Source organism: Phyllobates terribilis, unplaced genomic scaffold (assembly GCF_046119375.1).
Source record: "Phyllobates terribilis strain yellow unplaced genomic scaffold, ASM4611937v1 Scaffold_11__3_contigs__length_659146591, whole genome shotgun sequence".
Lineage (NCBI taxonomy): Eukaryota > Metazoa > Chordata > Amphibia > Anura > Dendrobatidae > Phyllobates > Phyllobates terribilis.
Genome location: NW_027362771.1, coordinates 286,029,315 through 286,043,564, shown reverse-complemented (window position 1 = coordinate 286,043,564; position 14,250 = coordinate 286,029,315).

Genomic DNA, 14,250 nt, shown 5'->3' with positions numbered 1-14,250 from the left:
GCCAAGCTAGATCCTTATAAAAGCTTTTTAACTGCAGCAGCTTTAGTGGACGCTACTGGAGCTGGAATTACCGCGGCTGCTGGCATGAGACTTGCCCTCCAATAGATCCTTGTAAATGGATTTAAAGTGTACTCATTCAAATTAGAGAGACAATTTAAATTAAAAAGATTATACCTGCCTCCACCGCAGGGGGGCTCGCTTGACCCACCAGCGGACAGGCATCAGTATTGGGAGAGGGGGGCTGGCCGTCAGGGTCCACCGTGGCTCTGGCACAAACCCGGCGACACGGAGGTCGCACGGGCAGGAACGGACTGGCCGTGTCGGCTTCGCACTTTTTTTGTTTTAGAAGGGCATGACTTGCCTATATCTGTGTCTCCCCCTCCTTTTACTCCTCCACCTCTTTTCTTTTCGCATGACTATATGTACTTGTCACTTTTCCATGTGTTAGTTGTGTCTTCTGAGCAGTTTGTCAGCTTTTGGACACCTTTGAAGTGTTTTCTATGTGTTTTCTACGTGTTTCTATGTGTTTTTGTTTGCCTGCCATTGGTTTTAACGGTGTTCGAAGGTGTAGCATCACCTTGTATAGTGCTTGCCCCACCTGCAATGCCTCCTTTTTAATTGTGTGCAGCGAGCTTTTCAGTAGACAGAGAAGTGGAATGTTGATGCTAATTATGCCGTCATCGCCATCTTGGTGGAGTCTTCAAAGTTTTGGAGGATGGCACAGATGTCAGACATCTATGCCCACTCATCAGCTGTTATGTGCGAAGGCTGACCTGAATTCTAACAGGCGTGTTGAAGCTGGTACGTACTCAACAACTGTCTTACAGCAAAGAAAGTGAAAAGCCTGCACCACCTGCAAGCAGCTGCAGTAGTCAGTGCAAAGCTGAACATATACAATGCAGACACCTAAATAGGACTTGGTAACATTTCAGGTGCAAAAGCCTGAATGCTAATGGTCCATTGGGCTTAAATGATCGTCTGGATTTTTCTATGTTTTTATGATTCTGTTCTGATTTGTGTTTTTTTATTGTGATCATGTGTTCTTGTTTATTTTGCATATAAAGGTTGTGAAGTCATGTTTTGTGTGTAACACAGACCTGTAGAAGCGTCTTCAAGCGAAACAGCTGTTGTCTGCTTTTTTCTTCCCTGCTCTCCCTGCTTGCCGGACTTTTTATTCTTATAGAATAAAGATACTGCTTTTAACCCCTTAACAACATTTGCCGTACTAATACGCGTCTGTGCCCTGGGACTTAAAAGCCAGACCCGTATTAGTACGTCATGACGATCGCGCGCGCACACAGGCTGTGCGGGCGCGATCGCCGCCGGGTGTCAGCTGATTGTCACAGCTGACACCCGGTACTATGTGCAGGGAGCGGTCCTGCACCACTCCCAGCACATTAACCCCCGTGATGCTGCGATCGAAGTCGATCGAAGTCGATCGCGGCATTGCGGGGGCAAGGGGAGGTGATCGCCGATACTCACCTCCTCTTCCGGCTTCCAGCTCAGTCTGCAAAGGCTTCCCGGGTGTTGCCATGACGACCCGATGTCGTCATGACAACATCCGGGTCACCAGACAGCAGGAAGATTGCTTGGACATGCGCAGTGCATCTCCAAGCAATCTTCACACTGTGCATTTCTGACAGCTTGCATGGCATAGGGATGGTGCTGCATTCCTGTGCAATGCAGGCGATCAGAGAAAAAAAAGTGAAAGTCCCAGAGTGGGACAAAGTAATAAAGTGTATAAACTGTGTGAAAGTGGAAAAAAAAAAAAAAAAAAAATTTGCAAAAATATAAAAAAAATAATAAAAAAAATAATCCACCAAAAATAAAAATATAATGTACCCATCAATAAATATTATTATAAAAAAAAACAATAAAAGTACAAATATTTGGTATCGCCACGTCCGGAACAAACTGACCTATAAAACTGTCCCACTAGTTAACCCCTTCAGTGAACACGGTAAAAAAAAAAAAAAAAAAACGAAGCAAAAAACAATGCTTTATCACCATACCGCCAAACAAAAAGTGGAATAACACGCGATCAAAAAGACGCATATAAATAAAAATGATACCGTCCAAATGCAACATGATATCCGCTAACAAATTGTCGGCTCAATTTGTTAGCGGATATCATGTTGCATTTAGAGAGTCCCTGTGTGCCCAAACATTGGAGCTCCCCCACAAGTGACCCCATTTTGGAAACTAGACCCCCCAAGGCACCTATCTAGATGCATAGTGAGCACTTGGAACCCCTAGGTCCTTCACAAATTGATTCATAAAAATTAAAAAGTGTTTTTTTTTTCACTTTTTCATTTTTACGAATCAATTTGTGAAGCACCTGGGGGTTCCAAGTGCTCACTATGCATCTATAAAGGTGCCTTGGGGGGTCTAGTTTCCAAAATGGGGTCACTTGTGGGGGAGCTCTAAAGTTTGGGCACAGAGGGGCTCTCCAAACGCAATGTGGTGTCCGCTAACAATTTGAGCCGATTTTCCTTTCAATTTGTTAGCGGATACCATGTTGCATTTAGAGAGTCCCTGTGTGCCCAAACATTGGAGCTCCCCCACAATTGACCCCATTTTGGAAACTAGACCCCCCAAGGCACCTATCTAGATGCATAGTGAGCACTTGGAACCCCTAGGTGCTTCACATATTGATTCGTAAAAATGAAAAAGTGTTTTTTTTTTCACTTTTTCATTTTTACGAATCAATTTGTGAAGCACCTGGGGGTTCCAAGTGCTCACTATGCATCTATAAAGGTGCCTTGGGGGGATTAGTTTCCAAAATGGGGTCACTTGTGGGGGAGCTCCAAAGTTTGGGCACACAGGTTCTCTCCAAACACAACATGGCATCCGCTAATTATTCAAGCAAATTTTACAATCAAAAAGTCAAATGGCGCTCCTTCCCTTCCGAGCCCTGCCGTGCGCCCAAACGGTGTTTTTTCCCCAAATATTGGGTATCTGCGTGCCCAGGGGAAATTGCACAACAAATTTTGGTGTCCATTTTTTCTTGTTACCCCTGTGAAAATAAAAAAAATTGGGTCTAAAGTAACATTTTTGTGAAAAAAGTTAAATGTTCATTTTTTTCTTCCACATTCAAAAAATTCCTGTGAAGCACCTGAAGGGTTAATAAAGTTCTTGAATGTGGTTTTGAGCACCTTGAGGGGTGCAGTTTTTAGAATGGTGTCACTTTTGGGTATTTTCTGTCATAAAGACCTCTCCAAGTGACTTCAAATGTGATGTGGTCCCTAAAAAAATGGTTTTGTAAATTTTGTTGGAAAAATGAGAAATCGCTGGTCAAATTTTAACCCTTATAGATCCCTAACAAAAAAAAAATTTGGTTCCAAAATTGTGCTGATGTAAAGTAGACATGTGGAAAATGTTATTTATTAACTCTTTTGTGTGACATATCGCTCTGATTTCAGGGCTTAAAAATTCAAATTTTGAAAATTGAAAAATTTTCAAAATTTTCGCCAAATTTCCATTTTTTTCACAAATAAACGCAAGTGATATCGAAGAAATTTTTCCACAATCATGAAGTACAATATGTCACGAAAAAACAATCTCAGAATCAGGGGGATCCGTTGAAGTGTTCCAGAGTAATTACTTCATAAAGTGACAGTGGTCAGAATTGTAAAAATTGGCCCGGTCATTAACGTGCAAACCACCCGCGGGGCTTAAGGGGTTAAGGACTGGTGAGTGCAGCTCATTTTTCTTTCTTATGGTTACTCAACAACTGTCCTCTGCTGCTCACAAATCCTTCCTAACATCTGCAACATTGATTTCCAACATGTGGTCACATTGCACAGCAGTCAGTGAGCTGTAAGCTGCAAACCCTGCTGAATCACTGCCAGGGTGGCGGAAGCTGTAGCTGACTTTGTGAAATGGGCAAACACGAGGTGTTCATAAGCAGCTCTGGCAGATCTGGGTTGATTTTGAGAAACCACTGAACCATTAAGTTGAGCACATTTAGTGCTTGCTCATCACTAATGGATACCTATGTATGGAGAACAATATCAGCACCAAAGAATTAAAAGATGAAATGTAACCTGCTTTATATACTATGGTGGTATGAAAAATAATTTTGATTTTTACCATGTGTACCTTTGTGTGGAAAACAATTTCTGTACCAAAGAATTAAAAGCTGAAATGTAGCCTGCTTTATGTACTATGGTACTAAGAAAACCAATTTCAATTATATCATGTGCACCCCTGTGACAATAATATCTGCACAAAAGAAATAATTTCACTAGAGTACAACAAGTATAATGGGGACCGGCAACTCTTCCACTTCAGCCATCCCAGCAGATGGAGACCCAACTAGGAGTGTTCACATTTCAAAAAATTAAGGCCTGACACCAGCATTTCTGTGGCCAACAGATTAGAGATGGTGGAGTTCAATCTCTTAGCTTTGTCATGTGTAGGAGGAAATAATCTTTTACCTGACCACAACAATGGGACCAAGGGCAGGCTGCTGTGCTAAGAGAGTGCAGAGTATGGTGAACCACACAAACTGCTGGACAGTGAGTGATATGCAGGCGGAGATGTTATGATGGATTGATAAAGTTGTGGTGTGCTCGTTCTCTGAGATCCGTTAAAAACAGCAGGCATGTCTGCTTCCATTACAGCTGACAGGGTCTCACCCAGCCTGTCTTGAGCAGGTAAAGAACCAGAGGTTCTGCGGTGGGAGACCTGCGTGACAATACTTGGCACGATAACAGAGGAGGAGGAAGAAGCAGCAGATGCGGTTGATGGGGCGGCTGATGGTTGTTGAAGTCTGCATTTTATCGTAGTGAAATTGCCATCATAATGCATGTTTGTTGCACATGTGAAGGTTCATGCATGTAGTAGTCAAATTATTGCACTTTTTCCCTCTATTGAGTTTTTTCGAGCAAAGTTTGCAGATAACGTGAGTTGGCTCATCCTTTGCAGTGTCAAAAAAGGCCCAAGCAAGGCAATTGTGAATGTTTGGAGAACACTTCTGATGCCAATAGTATAGAATGGGTGAAAAGTTCTAGGACTCACCCATCTGTGGTTGCTTACAGGGCAGTTGGACAGTTGTGACATGGGAGAAGCAAGCGTAATTGGGATGCCACCTCTGTGGACTGTACTGTGTGTGATATTGAGGTGGAGAAAGAAGAGGAGAGGCAGCTTGAAGCAGCGCTTGACATCCACTGAAGCACCTGCTCTTTCTGGCCCTTATCAACAAGGCATATCACTGTGCGGCTGCCAAAGAAAGAAGTGGAGTTGCCTGTCCAGTAACAAAAGTTGTCAGTTGTCTTTGGATAGGACGTGATGGTGTTGATTCACTAGTGCTTTAACTAACATTACCACCTACCCCATGTATACCTTGAACACCAAGCCTATTCCCCCTTCCACCACTCCCTCTCTTTTTCCCACTCATGTTGCTCAGATAGTGTGGTAGGAACATGCTATTAGCAAAATATTTTTTTATTTTTTACACTGCACCAGTTCTGCACATATCTGAATTTCAGCGGCACTAAATGACAAGGTAAGATATGGCTTGCTGTATCACGTTAGTAAGAGAAGAGAGAACTTTTTTTAGTGTGGATGAGGCCTGTATAACGTAGGAGATATGCTCCAAACTATTTCAAACTGAGATTTCCCCTGCTGTATAACGTTAGTAATAGAAGAAAGTATTTTTTTACTGTGGATGAGGCCTGTATAACATAGGAGATTTGCTCCAAACTATTTGAAACTGAGATGTCCTCTGCTCTATAATGTTAGAAACAGAAGAAAGTATTTTTTTTTTTTTTGTGGATGATGCCTGTATAACATAGAATATAAGCGCAAACATATTTCAAACTCAGATAAGCTCTGCATACAGCTGAATTTCACCACCACAAAATAACAAGGTGACACAGAATGTCATATGTCACGTTTGTCACAGATAAAACAATATTCTTTTACTCTTGTTAGCAACAGAAACAAAATAATTTGCTTACTCAGTCTACACATAGCTTAATTTCACTGCCACAAAAGGACTAGGTGGCTTAAAGCAAACTGTATCACATTTGTCCCAGAAAAAAATATTTTTTGTACTCATAAATTTACTCTGCTGCTCACAAAGCCTTGCCAACATATATAATGTGGAGCTCCTGTGCATAGTCACGTCGTACATCAGTCGGTGAGAGGGCACTTGCAAGTGCTGCTGCAGCACTGTCAGACAGGCGCCAACTGTAGCTTATTCGCAGAAATGAGCACACACGTAGCATACCTTCATAAGTAGCCCAGGCAAATCTGGATAGGTTTTCAGAAAAAGACTGAACCACTAAGCTGAGCACATAGGCTTAGCATGGTACATGTGCCAGCTTGCCATGCTTCAGAGCCGCCACCAGGTTATGGCTATTATCACACCTGACCATGCCTGGTTGTAGGTTCAGCAGTCTGTTATACCTTTCCACAACTGCGTGACAGTGTGCAGTTTGTCACCAAAACAAATTAATTTCAGCAGAGCCTGTTGCCATTTCACAGAGGCAATGCTTCCTGCTTGCGACTGATATGGATAACAATTTGGGGATGAAGGATGAGAAAGAGGAGGAGGTGCAAAAACTGGTGTAGGAGGTGGAGGAGACCCTGATAAAATTAGGGCCCGCAATCCTTGGTGTTGGTATCACGTGTGCTGTCCCAGGGTGCAACTCGGTCCCGGCCTCCACTAGGTTCACCCATTGTGCTGTCAGGGAAATGCAGTGTCCCTAGCCACAAGATCTTGTCCACACATCAGTCGTTAAGTGGTACTTCCCAGTAACTGCATTAGTCAGGGCATGGATGATGTTATGGGACATGTGCTAGTGTACAGCATGATGTTATGGGACGGCACACCGGAAAAAATAGTGGCGGCTGGGGACTGAGTACTGAGGGACTACTGCCTCCATGAGGTTACAGAAAGCCTCAGTGTCCACAAGCCTAAATGGCAATATATTTCCAGGGCAAGCAGTCTGGAAATATGGCAATCTAGTGTTTGGGCCTGTGGATGGGTGGCTGGGTATTTTCTCTTGTGTTCCAAGGCCTGGGATAGAGACAGCTGAACACTGCACTAGGACAAGGAATTGCACTGGTTGCTGATGGTGTTTACGAATGTGAAACGACAGGTGCAGGGCAGGTTTCCCTGCATCCTGGACAGTGAATTGGCAAACACATAGCACAGGGGAGGAGGCAGACACTGATTGTGGACCCAGGAATTATGCCCACCTAGTTGGGTGCTTTAATAACATGTTCCTGAGCATGCTGGTGGTGGACAGGCAGGTAGTGGTCAGGATCTTGATGATCCTGGTACTGCACAGTTTGCAAATGACCATTCTTTTATTGTCCACTCTTTCTTGAAATAGCGCCAGATTGGGAAACCCCTGGCCTGAGAACTTGGCTCGTGTGAGTGCTCTGGGGAACAGTTGCCCACCTTCTCCTTCTGGCCACCCCACTGTCTCTTCCTGCAGATCCCTATTACTTTGCGCTGCTGGCCTCTCTCTGCATAGCACCTTCCCAGGTTGCGTCAGAGATTTCATTGTCCACCACCTTATCATCCACTTCTGCACGCTGGTCCTCCTGACTTGTTGACTTAACAACATCACTTGTTGGCACCTGTGTCTCATCATCAGTTACCTCTTGAAACATTAGCTATAGCGAAAATTAGGTATAAAATATAACTTTTATTCAATTATTAAGTAAAAAAAGGGATATAAAAATGATCAAACTGCTAAGTGCTGAATACATGGAAGAATCAACTTAGGAATTGCTGGTTGTGCAATGTACAAAATAGGCTACAGTTGTCCCCTTACAGGAAACCAATGGGGGTATTGTGCCCTAGACTTGAATAGAATACCCAACGAGAGGGTTAGTGAGGATGTACTCAAGGGGATACAACAAGGTAATGCACCCATGATCTGCTATCCACCAAAAAGTTGCACCCCTTTCAATAACACTCAAAGATAATGACGTGTGACTTTATATTATCCCCTAGTACATGGGTAGCAGCTGCAGTGATCTGTCGATTTCTCACACCTTAATAAGATCACATAAACTAATATGGTCAACATATATTAGAGCAATTCTGAACCAGCAATACAAAGTAAACAAACAGTGAAAAATGCAGAACTCCTAACATGTGGGGTTCTTGAGACTGTAATACGATATCCATGTACTGCAATAATGACATTAGTATAGATACCCCTGTGGATAGAGCCTATATAGATAGAGATGTGGTATTGGGGATGATATAACCTAGTACCTGAGCAGCATTTAAAATATGAATAAATGTGTTGGCAAAGAGTTGTAATACTCATGAATTGTGGTGGTCAATCCAAGAACCCAACCTCACAATCTTTAGCTATCAAGAAGCAGACAGATACAATAACTAGAACTAAAGAGCTAAATGGCTGTCAAAGGTTGTAAAAAGGCTCTATCCACCGTGTTGAAGACAGGGTGGTGCTGGGAAACATAGTGGAAGCATTATATTCCATCCAACTGACCACCTGTTTGCACTGTTTTGGCTTCAATAGTAGTGTCCCGCGCCCCCTTGCAAAGTGGGACAGGAAGCTAAGTCTTGTGGACAGGTTCTCCATGCACCATCAACAGCACATCCACTTCTTTGTCCCTTACCGCATACCTTGCGCATTTTAAATTAGGTATATATTAGTGTTGAGCGAGTATGTTCTGATAACCCTTTCGCCGAGTATGCTCGGGCGAGCAATGAGAAGTTACAGCTGCTCGGTGTTATGTTTAAATCACTCCCGTGTGCATGTTTTGCGACTGTTTGACAGCTTTATTACATGTGAGGAATGACAAAGAAACAATCATTCCTCACATGTATTAAAGCTGTCAAACAGTCGCAAATCATGCACGCGGGAGTGATTTAAACATAACACTGAGCAGCTGTAACTACTCGGTGCTCGCCTGAGCATACTCGGCGAAAGGGTTAACAGAACATACTCGCTCAACACTAGTATGTACAGTACAGACCAAAAGTTTGGACACACCTTCTCATCTAAAGATTTTTCTGTATTTTCATGACTTTGAAAATTGTACATTCACACTGAAGGCATCAAAACTATGAATTAACACATGTGGAATTATATACTTAACAAAAAAGTGTGAAACTACTGAAAATATGTCTTATATTCTAGGTTCTTCAAAGTATCCACCTTTTGCTTAGATGACTGCTTTGCACACTCTTGGCATTCTCTTGATGAGCTCCAAGAGGTAGTCACCGGAAATGGTCTTCCAACAATCTTGAAGGAGTTCCCAGAGATGCTTTGCACTTGTTGGGCCTTTTGCTTTCACTCTGCTGTCCAGCTCACCCCAAACCATCTCGATTGGGTTCAGGTCTGGTGACTGTGGAGGCCAGGTCATCTGTGTTAGAACCCTCCTGTTAGTTTTTTTCTATTTTGTGGTCACGTGACCTGCTGCCTATTTATTCCAGCTCCACCCTTCTGGCTTTGCTGGACTTCAGTGTTACTTTGACTCTTAATCTAGCCTGGTGCTTTGTACCTATCTCTTTAGTTTGCTTGGTCCTTGGACCTTTAAGTATTTTTGTCTGTTTGTCTTTTTGCTCCGCTACAACTTCTGCTAGGAGGTGTCCAATTTTGTCCCAGTCCTTAGTACTTTTAGGGACCCCTCCCTTATATCTATAGGTCTGCGTTCAGACTAGCTGAGGACTAAGGCGGGTCTGTTCACAAGGAACAGTTTGCCCGGTGCATCGTAGGGAATCAGTTTAGTCCTATTGTAGGGACAGTTTTCCTAACTTTCCTTAGTTCTTGGAGCAGATCATAACAGTAAGTCCAGCCCAAAATAAAAAAAAAAAAAAATAAAATCCTAAGGAAAGAAATCCGGAGATCAGCATGGTGTCTGTTCAGGAATTGGCTCAACGCCTGCAGGGATGGTCTCTTGAGGTGGCCGAGCTCCAGCAACACGTGAGTAGCTGTCCTGGAGCGCATTTTGTTGAAACGAAGGTAGGACTGCCTGATTTTTTTTATGGTAAGCAAGATTTTTTTTCCTTTAAAAATGCTTGTTTATTAAATTTTCGTTTGAGACCCAGGTCCTCTGGGAATGAATCACAGTGCATTGGGTTTATCATGTCACTTTTGCGCAAGGAACCACAGGGATGGGCCTTTTCTCTCCAACCTAATGATCCATGTTTTAGATCAGTGGAAGATTTTTTTTCTGCTATGGGGTTGTTGTATGATGATCCTGATCGAGTCTCTTCTGCTGAGACACAACTGAGACGTTTAAAGCAGGGGTCAGGTGATGTTGAAAATTATTGCACACACTTCAGAAGGTGGTCTTCTGAAGTGAGATGTAATGATTCGGCGTTAAAATGTTTGTTTCTTGCTGGTTTAAGTGAAAGGGTTAAGGATCTGCTGATTGCTTTCCCTGCACCTGGAAACTTGCAAGAAGCCATGCAATTAGCTATACGTGTAGACAGGAGACTGCGTGCCAGGGTTAATGAGGAGAAAGCTCCTGCTATGGCAGCTCCTAGTCATCAGAGGGTCTGCTCGGACGAGGGAGAACCGATGGAGATTGGGGCGATGCCACTCCGCTCTCAGGAAAAAGACTGCAGGTTTTCAAAGGGATTGTGTTTTTATTGTGGTAAATCTGACCATTTTGTTAAGAACTGTGAGCTTCTGTTAAACAAAGAAAAAAAAAGGTCAGTTATGCGCATATTGCTTGTTTAAACTCTAAGGGAGTATTTCTTCAGGGAGTACCTCACTGCAGGAGGAGTTGATTCAATTTCAGGTATTTGTGTATTGTGGTACTACACTGAATGTGAATGATAAGGGATTTTTGGAAAAACTTAAATTGGAACCCAAACCTTTGTCAGCTCCTATTTCTGTGGTTGCTGTTGATAACACTGCTTTGAAATGTGTTAACCACAAGGTTTATGAATTTCCCCTCACTATTAATGGTATTCACCAAGAGAATTTGGATTTAGTGGTATTAAATAATTTGCCTTCTCCAGTAGTTTTAGGTTTGCCTTGGTTAAAACTGCACAATCCTTTACTGGACTGGTCTACTAATGAGATTAAATCTTGGAGCCCTAAGTGTTATGATAAATGTTGTAACGGTCGCATTGCTGCTGTGGAAAGAGGGGAATTACCAGTACCTATTCAGGATTTTTGGAAGTTTTTTTCAGAGGAGGAGTCGCAAATTCTACCTCCTCATAGGGACTATGATTGCACCATTGAGTTTGTTCCTGGAGCTACTCTTCCCAAGAGTCGCTTATTTAATCTTACTATCTCTGAAAGAAAGGGCTTGGAGGAATACATACAGACGAGCTTGGCTGCTGGTCACATTAGACCTTCTAAGTCACCTGTGGCTGTTGGATTTTTTTTTGTGAAAAAAAAGGACGGCGGTGTACGTCCATGTCTGGACTTACGCGAAATTAATAAAATTACCGTACTCAATTCCTACCCACTGCCTTCACTTCCTGACTTGTTTAACCAGTTAGTGGGGGCCAAGTGGTTCTCTAAAATTGATCTCCAGGGGGCATACAATTTGTTGCGAATGAAGGAGGGTGATGAATGGAAGACTGCTTTTAACACCCCGGTGGGTCATTTTGAGAATCTGGTTATGCCTTTTGGTCTTACCAATACACCAGCGTTTTTTCAGAACCTTATTAATGACATCCTGAAACCTTTGATTGGTAAGAATGTGGTGGTGTATTTGGATGACATTTTGATTTATTCGCCAGATTTCGAGTCTCATTGGCAGAGCATACTTGAGCTATTGCAGTTATTAAGAGACAATTCACATTTTGCTAAGCTGGAGAAATGCGAGTTCGCTGTGCAAAGAATTAGTTTTTTGGGCTACATTATCTCCAGCGAGGGCTTTGAGATGGACCCGGTGAAGGTTCAGGCTATGCAAGAATGGCCTAGGCCTATTGGTTTAAAATCGATACAGAGACTTTTGGGTTTCGCCAATTATTACAGAAAATTCATTAAGAGTTTTTCTATAATTGTTAAGCCGCTGACCGATCTCACCAGGAAAGGTGCGAATACGGTCCAGTGGACTACTGAGGCCATTGAAGCTTTTGTGTATCTCAAGGAGAGGTTCAGTTCTGCCCTAATCCTTATGCAGCCTGACGAGACCAAGCCTTTTTTGGTCGAGGTTGATGCTTCTTCGGTGGGGGTCGGTGGGGTTTTGTCTCAGGAGAACAAGGATGGGGTTCATGCCTGTGCTTTTTTTTCGAAAAATTTTTCTGAAACCGAACTTAATTACGATGTTGGTAATCGGGAATTGCTGGCTATCAAACTCGCATTTGAACATTGGCGTAATTTCTTAGAAGGTGCTAAATTTCCCATTCAGGTTTTCACTGATCATAAGAATCTGATCTATCTAGATGCTGCCAAGCGTCTGGATGCCCGTCAGGCTTGGTGGGCTCTTTTTTTTTGCGGTTTAATTTTTCTGTTACTTACAACCCGGGTACTAAGAATGTTAAAGCTGATGTTTTATCTCGCAGCTTTTCTCCCATGGTTGGTACAGAGGAGGAGGAGAGCATTTTACAGGAAGGAGTTGTGATAGCAGCATTGGACTCCGTTTTGGAAGATGGGATTCTGAAAGCCCAGGAGGATGCCCCATCTAACACTCCCCATGGGAGTGTTCTCCAAATTGGTGTTGGCTGTGCCGGAGGAGGAGAATTTTTCCGGTGATCTGGAGAGAGTTTGGACTGATGTACAGTACAGACCAAAAGTTTGGACACACCTTCTCATCTAAAGATTTTTCTGTATTTTCATGACTTTGAAAATTGTACATTCACACTGAAGGCATCAACACTATGAATTAACACATGTGGAATTATATACTTAACAAAAAAGTGTGAAACAACTGAAAATATGTCTTATATTCTAGGTTCTTCAAAGTAGCCACCTTTTGCTTTGATGACTGCTTTGCACACTCTTGGCGTTCTCTGGATTAGCTTCAAGAGGTAGTCACCGGATATGGTTTTCACGTCACAGGTGTGCCCTGTCAGGTTTAATAAGTGGGATTTCTTGCCTTATAAATGGGGTTAGGACCATCAGTTGTGTTGTGCAGGTGGATACACAGCTGATAGTCCTACTGAATAGACTGTTAGAATTTGTATTATGGCAAGAAAAAAGCAGCTAAGTAAAGAAAAACCAGTGGCCATCATTACTTTAAGAAATAAAGGTCAGTCAGTCCGAAAAATTGGGAAAACTTTGAATGTGTCCCCAAGTGCAGTTGCAAAACCCATCAAGCACTAGAAAGAAACTGGCTCACATGAGGACCGCCCCAGGAAAGGAAGACCAAGAGTCACATCTGCTTCTGAGGATGAGTTTATCTGAGTCACCAGCCTCAAAAATCGCAGGTTAACAGCAGCTCAGATTAGAGAACAGGTCAATGCCGCGCAGAGTTCTAGCAGCAGACACATCTCTACAACAACTGTTAAGAGGAGACTTTGTGCAGCAGGCCTTCATGGTAAAATAGCTGCTACAAGCAGAAGAGACTTGTTTGGGCTAAAGAACACAAGGAATGGACATTAGACCAGTGGAAATCTGTGCTTTGGTCTGATTAGTCCAAATTTGAGATCTTTGGTTCCAACCACTGTGTCTTTGTGTGACGCAGAAAAGGTGAAGGATGGACTCTACATGCCTGGTTCCTTCTGTGAAGCATGGAGGAGGAGGAGTGATGGTGTGGGGGTGCTTTGCTGGTGACACTGTTGGGGATTTATTCAAAATTGAAGGCATACTGAACCAGCATGGCTACCACAGCATCTTGCAGTGGCATGCTATTCCATCCGGTTTGCATTTAGTTGGACCATCATTTATTTTTCAACAGGATAATGACCCCAAACACACCTCCAGGCTGTGTAAGGGCTACTTCACCAAGAAGGAGACTGATGGGGTGCTACGCCAGATGACCTGGCCTCCACAGTCACCAGACCTGAACCCTAACAAGATGGTTTGGAGTGAGCTGGACCACAGAGTGAAGGCAAAAGAGCCAACAAGTGCTAAGCATCTCTGGGAACTCCTTCAAGATTGTTGGAAGACCATTTCCGGTTACTACTAGTGTTGAGCGAGCACTAAAATGCTCGGGTGCTCGAAGCTCGGGCCGAGCTCGCCGTGATACTCGGGTGCTTGACCCGAGCAACGAGCCCAATGTTAGTCTATGGGAGACTCGAGCATTTTTGCGGTGGCACCCCTGGCAGTCTTTAAAAGCCTAACAAGTGCCCAAAACGAAAGTGACAGTGCTCAAATGACATGGGGACAGCATGGGGATCGCCCC